This window comes from Colobus angolensis, unplaced genomic scaffold, assembly GCF_000951035.1.
Source record: "Colobus angolensis palliatus isolate OR3802 unplaced genomic scaffold, Cang.pa_1.0 Scaffold7, whole genome shotgun sequence".
NCBI lineage: Eukaryota > Metazoa > Chordata > Mammalia > Primates > Cercopithecidae > Colobus > Colobus angolensis.
This window is the reverse complement of record NW_012120709.1, coordinates 2598480-2609128: the sequence shown is the minus strand read 5'-3', so window position 1 is coordinate 2609128 and position 10649 is coordinate 2598480. Positions and strand designations below refer to the sequence as shown.

The 10649-nt window shown below is 39.0% G+C and overlaps 1 pseudogene across 1 annotated transcript in view; it reads right to left on the bottom strand.

The window, feature by feature from the left end:
* Nucleotides 1–5177: 5177 nt before the first annotated feature.
* LOC105501183 overlaps nt 5178–10649 on the bottom strand; it is a 30539-nt pseudogene continuing 25067 nt past the window's right edge. The window contains exon 4 of the transcript XR_001000153.1: nt 5178–5471. The product of XR_001000153.1 is annotated as a putative elongation factor 1-alpha-like 3 (transcript). The remainder of the gene's footprint in view (nt 5472–10649) is intronic.

The following is a 10649-nucleotide window of genomic DNA, read 5'->3' as shown; positions in this document are numbered from 1 at the left end:
GTGATACTGGGCACCATAAATGAGAAAGTGGGTTTATTTCCATGCTATTTATATGTTTTTGAAGACATTTTAAAGTAAAGAATGGTCTTTGAATGGTGATCACTAGAAAGAGTTGACAGCAAGTGGACAAGATATTGAGGTGGTAGACTTCTTGATATTCCTCCAACCTCACTATTTGCACTTATTCATCATCATCATAATACTGATATATCCAGTCATCCTGAAATAAATTGCAGCTTAGGTATTGATCCTGGCCCATATAGCCAAGTCTGTTCTGCTTCCCTCACACTTTTGGGTTAGTTTCTAATATAAATTTCTTTATACTCTAGAAATACAGAGGGACATGTCTCAATGGCACTGATGGCTTGGAGAAATTCAGGCAACCACAATAATTATAATGGAAAGTAAACCTTTGAGTGGAGAGGGGAAGGGCAATGAGGCAGTGGGCAGAGGGCACAAGACCAAGGGAACTTGTGTACAAATGCAAAGCTGCTAGAACAAGTTGTACCTTAAAGATTGGGTTCATATGTGAAAAAAAAAATAGAAGTTTACATATTTAAGAGGAAGAGATTTCAATGTGTAAAAGTGAAATGTACACAACAAGAGTACAATAACTAAACGGGGAAGGGCACATTAAATATATGGCAATGCTTGAAGCTTTAAAATTTGCTATTTACAAAGATATGGAATCAACCTAGGTGCCTGTCAAGGGTGGACTGGATAAAGAAAATGTGGTATATACATACCATGGAATACTATGAAGCCATAAAAAAGAACAAAATCATGTCCTTTGCAGCAACACAGAAGCAGCTGAGCCCATACCCTAAGAAACTTCATGCAGGAACAGAAAACCAAATACCACATGTTCTCACTTATAAGTAGCAGCTATACATTGAGTACATATGGACATAACGATGGGACCAATAAACACTGGGGACTACTACAAGCAGGAGGGAGGGAGGCAAGGGTTGAAAAACTATTGAGTCCCATGCTCACTACCTGGGTGATGAGATTAATCATATGCTAAACCTCAGCATCACAAAATATACCCATGTAAAAAAACCTGTACATGTACCTCTTGAATCTAACATAAAAGTTGAATTTTTTTTTTATTTGCTAGTTCAAATCCTGTGACCAGCCAGAATGCAAGTATCCCTCTAGTATACAACACCAATTTTTTAGAAAAATTGTGCTTCACTATAGCAAAATCAACCTGTGTGATATAGTTTGGCGGTGTCCCCACCCAAATCTCATCTTCAATTATGGCTCCCATAATTCCCATGTGTCACGGGAGGGACCAGGTGGGAGGTAATTAAATCATGGGGGTAGGTCTTTTCCATTCTGCTCTCATGATAGTGAAAAAGTCCCATGATATCTTATGGTTTTATAAAGGGGAATTCTCCTACATAAGCTCTCTTTTGCCTGCTGCCATGTAAGACATGACTTGGCTCCTCATGTGCCTTCCACCATGATTATGAGGCATCCCCAGCCAATCTGAACTGGGAGCCACTTAAATCTCTTTCTTTTATAAATTACCCAGTCTCAGGTATGTCTTTATTAGTAGTAAGAGAATAGACTAATAGAGTGTGCAATCAATTTTCAAGTTTCATGTCAGGTATAGTATACAACAGGAGAAGGTCTTGAGACCAGTGCAACAGAGTTACTAGAGCATGAGAGAAGGTCATTGAAAGCAACAGGCCAAGTATTTATTTACTCAACAAATATTTATGAAACATCTACTATGCAGGCAGTATGCTGGGTGGGGAACATGTAGAAGAAAATAACACATAGTATCTCCATTAAGAAGCTTACCATATGGAGTGGGGAGCCTGTGCAAGAAATACACACATAAACTCTAATTATAATAGAATGTAACAAGTACTATAATAGGGAAATCACAGAACACTATGAAATTAAGCAAGAGGGGAACTTAGTATAATTTTAGGGGTTCACAAAACAATCCCCAGATGAAGTAGTAACTGGACTGAGGCAGGAAAGAAATGTAGGGCTTAACTTATTAAATGTGTAGAACTTGATCCAAGCAGAGGGAAAACCACATGCAAAACAGAGACAATCAAGTACTTAGTGTGTTTGCAAAATGAATCTGTGTATAGAAGAATGTGAGGAGAATGCATAAAATAAATGTAGTCATAAGCAGAGGTAAGATTATAAAGGACATCGGAAGATATAAATTGGAATTTATAATGACAGCAATGAGGAGTCATAAAAAGTACTGAGCAACCTTAAGTAAAAAATTTATTCTGCTTTTGTCCAGAAATATAGTAGTGCTTAGCACAGTTCATGGGATGAAGTGTCCACCTAAACAGATGGATAACACCTCCCCCATCACTCAAAATTTTGATTCTGCGAACAGCTCTTACCCAAAATTATTTGATAAAATTTTGTCTACAAAAAGGAAATGACTTAGTTAATTTGTCCTCTTACCTATACAGCATTTCTCATCAATCTCCAAATATTGTCTTAGGGGAAATGTGGCTGCAGTAACTTCATCAGAATACCACAGAGAAAATTATAGTTGTTCCCGCTTACCCACGCAGGATCTATTCCAGGTTGCCCAGTGGATGGCTGAAACCACAAATAGTGCCAAACCCTGTATATATACACTCTGTTTTGTCATATACATGCATACTATGATAATGTTTAATTCATAAATTAGGCATAGTAAGAGATTATCAAAAATAAAAAATACAATAATTTTAAAAATATACTGTTATAAAACGTATGTAAATGTGTTCTCTCTCTCTCTCCCTGACCCTAAGCCCCTCTCTCTCTCAATGTCTTACTATAATATACTCAGCTATTTTCAGACCTCAGTTGACCATGTGTAACTGAAATCTCAGAAAGTGAAACTGCAGTTAAGGGGAATACTATATATTCTGAACAGCAGACAGTCAACACTAGTTTAAAGTAGAAGATAATTGACTGTCAGTTCTCCCCATTAAAAACACTAGAAAAATCTAGGACCAAGGCAAGCTACATTTGTTAGACTTATTGCAGTAAAGAAGAACATCACCTTCAGAGAGTTTTAATAATGTCTCAAAATAGAAAATTGGGGCAGGGTATTTATAGAGTCTTGGTTGAGTGTTTTTCAGGTGAATCTTGCAAGTGGAAAACTGGCTGAGATTGGGCAGAAGTTATTTTGTTTTGTATTTTGTTTTGTTTTGTTTCAACAGCTTTGGAGTGGTAGACACAGTGAGGCAGGGGTCTTGAAGCAAATTTTGATGAATGAATAAACTGTTAGTTCTCATAAGTAAACTGCTTCATTGACTTGGTCTTTTCTCCCTTGAGCAGGCCTTTCTTGAAAGAAACAAAGTTATGTTTACCTGGTCCTAGCACAGTTTCATATAGATGTATATGAATTTAATAGAGTTTCAATAACTAATAGACGTAATAAACAAGTAAAATATGCAGTGTGTAGAGTCGAGGAAGAAAGTCTATCCCCAGTATTATGCAAGGGAGAAGGAACATTGTTGATTTCAGTTCTCAGTAGCCACATAATTTCTTTTGACCATAGTCCCATTTAAGCAATATAATTCCAGGAATTAAATGAAGAGAAAGAATATTTATGCAAGTGAATATGCATAACATCCATCCTGTCATCATTAGCTACCATGAATAATTGAAAATTAAATACAGATAAATGTAAGAGGAAGAATAAAGGAGGGAATAACAGAAAATGACCAACCTTTCAGTAAAGTCCAATATATTACAAATATTCAGCTGGACACAGATTATGATGAGGAGTAAATGAGAAAAGATAGGTGGATGCTATCATTACTTATCAGTGAAATTTCTAAGGTATGAAAGTAATCACAACACTCCACTTTTTACAAGCAGATTATGTCTCTTCATCCAAATCCCTAAAATATAACACAACATGATTCCTGGTTTGGCCTCTCAGTCCATTATCTTTAATAGTCTACTCTCAGAAAACGTCATTCTACGTGAAGTTCCCCCCAAATACATGTTGCTTTTTCAGAATTTTGAACATTGATGTACTGCTCCTTCTGCCTAGAGTGCTTCACCCATATTCCAGTCTTTCCCCACCCACCTGGATAGTTCCCGTATATCTTTCAACAGTCAACTTAAGTATTGTGCCTTTAAGAAAACTTCTATGATACCTCCCAATTATGTTGAGTTAAATGTTATTTTGCTTTGTTCCTGTAGCACCCCATGAATACCTGTCTCCCATAGCAGACTGTGTTATAATTGTTATCAAACTTGCCTGCCTCTCCCTGCTACTCATCTGTGAGCTTCCCAAAGCCAAGGACTATGTTTTGTTCATCCTGATATTCCCCAGGGCTGTACAATATGACTGATATGTATTTGTACTAAACTATCTTTATTGAATATAATTGGAGAGTTTAAATCTCCTACATGAAAAGATATTGACTAGAATAGGTTTAAGTGAATTTTCATACTGTAGTAAATATATTTTATATCTGTGTTTTATACTTTGAAAATTTTATTTCTGAAAAATATTTTATGGAACATTCTGAATTGTGATAAACCAAATGGAAAAATATTGACTCTTGAGAAAACTAAGTTTACTCCTTATGCATATCATGATTTAGCCTGTAGGGCTTTTTGTCAACCTGGAACAGTCAATTCTAATCAGCATAAATTCAGACACCTACCTACTCAAACAAGGGAAATAACACTATCTAATTTGGAAGATAAATCTCTCAAGCTGCAGGAAATATTATCAATGCTAAACAATCAATATGCTGATAGTAAAAATAAAGACCACACACAGAGAATCACAATCCATACCTCAAGTAAAGGACAATCATGTGATAGGATTGCCCAGAGATTAATTATAAAAGAGATTATATAAATATCTCAATGGTATTTTAGAGAATTTAGTCCACTGGATATAACTCAACAATTACTTTCAACTCTACTAATTATATATAAATTCTTTTTTAAATGATAATAAACATGCAACTACAATGACAAAACAACCAAAGTTTTAATATGCAGTGATGTTAGGTTTGCCTTTAAAAACTGCAAGATCTAGTGGAAATAAGTACTTTATAGCTGAAGATAATGATAAGCCCTTGCTCTTCCCTCTGCTTTGGGCTCTAGTGGTCTTTCTGTTTAAGCTCAGTTTTGTCTGGCTCATCAACAACATGCAGCGCAGAGAAGAAAGTGTATCACATATCTGTGCCTCCTTTAACATCTGGTGTCTGGAATGAGTCTGAGTGAGGGTGAGTTGAGCTCCCTTCATGCTGACCATATGCCCAGTCCCATTGCTGTGTCTTCCACCTTAGATTTTGAGCAGCAGTCCCATTTTCTGCTGTAACAAGAGTCTTTCCTGGAATCCCAGTCCAATTGTAGGATTCCTTACAATGCACAGGGCCTGACAAGACCCTATATCCAGGATTTGAAATCTGCCCAGTGTTACCCAAACACTGACTACGAACAGAAGGATGACCTAAAACTCCATTCTGTGAAAGACAATTGGGTATTATCTTATTCAGTGTGGGCTGCCATAACAAAATACCCTAGAAGACTAGGTAGCTTAAAACAACGAACATTTCTTACAATTCTGGAAGCTGAGAAGTTTAAGGTCAAGGTGCTGGCCCACTTGGTTTCTGGTGAGGGCTCTCATCTTAGTTTGGTGGCAGCTGCCATTTCTGCTGTGCCCTCACAGGGTAGAGAGGGAAAGAGCAGGCTCTCTGGTGTCTCTTGTTTTCATACAGGGTCTCACTCTGTCACCCAGGCCGAAGTGCAGTGGCGCAATCTCAGCTCGTTGTAGACTCAACCTCTGGGCTCAAGCGATTCTCCCACCTCAGCCTCCTGAGTAACTGGAATTACAGGCACATGCTACCATTCCCGGTTTATTTTTGTATTTTTTGTAAAGATGGGGTTTTGCCATGTTGTCCAGGCTGGTCTTGAACTCCTGAGCTCAAGTGATCTGCCTGCCTTAGCCTCCCAAAGTGCTGGGACTACAGGTGTGAGCCAACCTACCTGAACAGTGTCTCTTCTTGTAATAACACTAGACTCATCAGATCAGAGACCCAGCTTTAAGACCTCACACAACCTCAGTCACCTCCTTGCAGGCCCTGTCTCCAAATACAGTCACACTGGGGGGTAGTGTTTCAACATATGAATTTGTGGGAGTGGGGACACAATTCAGCCCACAGCAGGCACAATCATTAATATAAATCAAGCATAAATCCTCCATGTACATTCCAAAACAACAATAATTGCAGCAACATCTACTATTTATTAAACACTGACTTTGGTCACATTATTTTTAATTGTTAGGATATTTCTAGAGCAGATATTATTTTTCCACACTTTGAAGTAGGGGAAACTGAAGGCTTGAGGTGGAAAAAACCCTATCCAAGGCCACATAGCTACAAAATGATAGAATTGGAACTCAAATCCATGTTTGTGGGAATTGAAAGCCCAAGTAAGATCCTTCAAAGATACCCTCTGACATCGAAACTATAATTCAGATGACTGACCAATCCTCAGTCCTAGTCTCTTTTCCTTCTGGACCTGCCAGCATCATGAGATTATAGTTTGCCTTATAGACGTACCTGAATCTTGACTATTATGGAGCTAACAATGAGTCAATCACAATATATTTATTTAACTTGGATGATCGGGTGCTGGGTAGAGCACTAGATTACTACTTATATATATCTACATATACCTGAAAAGATGAACATAAAACCAACAGGCTCAGATGGTACTTTGTTTACTCTAAAATGATTTTGCAGGGCTCTCCCTCTTTAATTCATCCTTTTATTTACAGTTCCATATTACTCTTTGTGATATACCAGCTTTTTAACTGACCTCACGTTTATCTTTCTCTTTGTCTTCCCCAGCAAAACATCCATTCATTCTTTAATTCAATAAATATTTAATGATCCCTGCCCATATGAAACTTATATCTTAGCATGGTGAAACAGAAAATAACTAATAGACATAATAAATACGTAAAATATACAGTGTGTGGAAATTATGACAAGGACTATGGAAAAAGAAAAGGTACAGGAGATGAGGAGTGTGAGAGGAGAGGGACAGTGTGAACCTCTTTGAGAAGTTGATATTTGAAGAAAGATATAAAGAGGTGATACATCTGAGGGAAGAGCATTCTAGACACAGGACACAATGTGCACAAAGACCCTGAAGTGAAAACAGGCCAGGCACGTTTGAGGAATAGCAAAGAGAATAGCATGCAAGAACTGAGTGAGCAGGAGCCAAGCCAGAGAGCTAATGGGATCACCAGATACTAAAAGGCTTATAGGCCATTTTAAGGGCTTCTGTTTTTGCACTGAGTAAAATGGGAAGTCACTGCAGAACTCTGACCAGAGGAGTGAGAAAGACCAGACTCATGTTTTTAAAGAATCAGCCTAGTTACTGTATATAGGACAGACTGCAGGGTAATGAGGAAAGAAGTCAGAGGTGAGGCAGGAAGCTATTACAATAATTCAAGGTAAGAGAAGTTTGATCGACCAAAGGAAAGGGGACTGGTGATGGGGAGAAGTGGTTAGATACTAGACACATTTACAAATTAAGAGAAGTCATGTCTACTAACCCAGCTCTGCCTCAGTTCTTGAGCCAAAGGACGAGAAGTGCATCAGCAAGCTTAGCCCTCAATGCAGAAGGCTGGGTGCTTTGAATAACATCTAACATGCATAAGCTCTTATCACCTACCAGTAACGCTCAGAGTGCATCTTGTAAGACAGGAAACTAAAGCACAGAAATATTAAATGACTTTGGCGAGTCAGTAAAAGAGCTGGGATTGTTCTATCTGGCATAGCCAAAGTTGAACTCTCATAGCCACTCTGCATACAGCCTTCATTAAGGCAGACATTGCAGACTTGAGATCTGATGAATCAGGGACAAATAGCTAGGGCTGGTGCAGCACCAGGCTGACCCCTTAAGTGCAGCAGTCCCCAACTCACCACTGAGGCAGAAACACAATAATAAAGCAGTGACTGCTCATGAGCTTAACTCTGAAATGAATGAATCTCTGGGCACAAAGTGATTCTGTACTGTAATGACCCCTAACTACAAATACGACAGTTTTACACACTCCCTTGTGTGCTTAAACAGTGTATGGCACACGATTTAACACTTTCTTAATGACTGCAGACAATGCTATGAACATTCACTGGGGCCTGGGATCCAAGGAGCAGAGCCACTTAGCTTTAGGGGAGGTTTTGGTAAGGTTCTCTTTTTAAAGAGTATATTGAAGTTTGAAATGAGAAAAAGGGATTAAGTAGCTGGCAGAACATGAGGAGTGTTTTGGCAGCTTTGCCTCGGGAGAGATAAAGAGAGTTGATGCCGAGTACAGCTGGGCCACTGGGACTGCATTCCTGCCTCTGAGGAGGAGAGCCTGTCAGTGAGCCAGAAGGAACTAAGAGAGTTAATGCTTTCTTATGATGGGTGTTTTCCTGGGGGGAGCCAAAGCCATAGTAAGGTTAAAAAAAAAAAAGGAAAAAGGGCCCTCCTCTGCTTATAGAATGTGCTTATAGGTTGCACTTATAGGTTCTCAAGTTTTGTTATCATAAACACCCAAAGTACACCATGCCTGCAGTTAACACTGTAGCGATCATCTTGCTAGAGGGAGGGCAGGAATGCTTGTGTCTTGGTCAGAAAGGAGTTGGAGTGAAGTCACACAGGTAAGTGTCATTACTTGGTGTTGGGGTTTCACAGCCTGAGAGACCCTGGCAACATTGGAACTTGAAATAGAGGGTTTTAACACCCAGTTCAAACAGTTTCAAGTCAACTGGGCACAGTGGCTCATGCCTGTAATCCCAGCAGTTTGGGAGGCCGAGGCGGGTGAATCACCTTAGGTCAGGGGTTTGAGACCAGCCTGGCCAACATGGTGAAACCCTGTCTCCACTTAAAATACAAAAATTAGCCAGGTGTGGTGGCGCACACCTGTAATCCCAGCTACTCCAGAGGCTGAGACAGGAGAATCACTTGAACCCGGGAGGTAAAGGCTGCAGTGAGCCAAGATCACATCACTGCAGTCCAGCCTGGGTGACAGAGTAAGACTCTGTCTCAAAAAAAAAAAAAAAAAAAAAAGAAAAAAAAAAAAAAAAAAAAAAAAAAAAGAAAGAAATTCAAGTCTCCCAAACAACGTCTCATTTTGATTCAGAATTCTATTATTTTAAAATGAATTTTTGTAATTCAATCATGATACACTTCACTGCTGTAACAGGCAAAATTCTAAGACAGTTCCCAAGATTCTCACCCCTGGTGAATTCAAACTTTCTCCCAGTTATTCTATTTGATCAAACATTAATCTAGGTGATTATTAATCTATGAAGGATTATACATATATAAGTAAGGTCCTAAATTAGTTGCTATTAAGACAGAGCGATTCCCCTCAGTCGGACCTGACTTCATCAGGTGAAAACCTCAAAAGCAGAAGAGATGCAAAGTATGAGGGGAGCTCATTAAGAGAAAGATTCTCTATTGCTCCGTCTGAAAATAGAGGCGACCACGTGGCAAGGAATGTGGCTGGGACTAGATGCTGAAAGTGGTTCCCAGCTGACAGCCAAGAGACAAACTGGGACCTCAGTTGTACAACCACAAGCAACTGAACTCTTACAACAACCTAAATAAACATGGAAGTGGAGGTTCCCCAGAACCTCTAGAAAGCAACACAGCACAGCCTGATTTCAAACTGTGAGAACCAGAGAATACTCTGATTTCAACCTGTGAGAACCAGAACAAAGAACATAACCATGCCATGCCTGGAATTTGTATACAGAAGTAAACTAAAAAATGAGTACTGTTTTAAGCTATTGAGTCTATGGCAGTTTATTAGAAATCAACAGAAAATGAATACAATTGCTAAAAGCACACTTTGGAAAATAAATCACTAGTAGAACTATATATTTAATAAGATGATTGATATTTCTAAAAGAAGTTTTCTTTTGCCTAGATACTTTCCTTCATTTGTGTCATATATCAGAAGATTATATTTTGTATACTGGAGTTTCTTAAAGCAAGCTATATTTTTCTTACTTATGTTGCTACCATATGGTAATTGTAAGACCTAATTTTTGCCACATTTAGACAAAATCAACTAGCAAAAAAAAAAAAAGAATTTGAAAAGTTATTTTAGTAAATATGTTATAATTCAGGAACAATTTGTGAATAATTTAGTTTACCTCTTTTTTTTTTTTTTTTTTGAGATGGAGTCTTGCTCTGCTGCCCAGGCTGGAATGCAGTGGTGTGATCTCGGCACAATGAAACCTCCGCTTCCCAGGTTCAAGTGATTCTCCTGCCTCAGCCTCCTGAGTAGCTGAGATTATAGGCACATGCCACCATGCCCAGCTAATTTTTGTATTTTTAGTAGAGACAGGGTTTCACCATGTTGGTCAGGCTGGTCTTGAACTCCTTCCTGATCTCAGGTGATCCACCTGCCTCAGCCTCCCAAAGTGCTGGAATTACAGGCGTGAGCCACCATGCCCGGCCTAGTTCACCTCTTAATAATTTATCTCTGGCCGAGCATGTTGGCTCACACCTGTAATCCTAGCACTTTGGGAGGCTGAGGCGGGTGGATCTCAAGGTCAGGAGATCGAGACCATCCTGGCTAACAGGGTGAAACCCCGTCTCTACTAACAATACAAAAAATTAGCCGGGCGTGG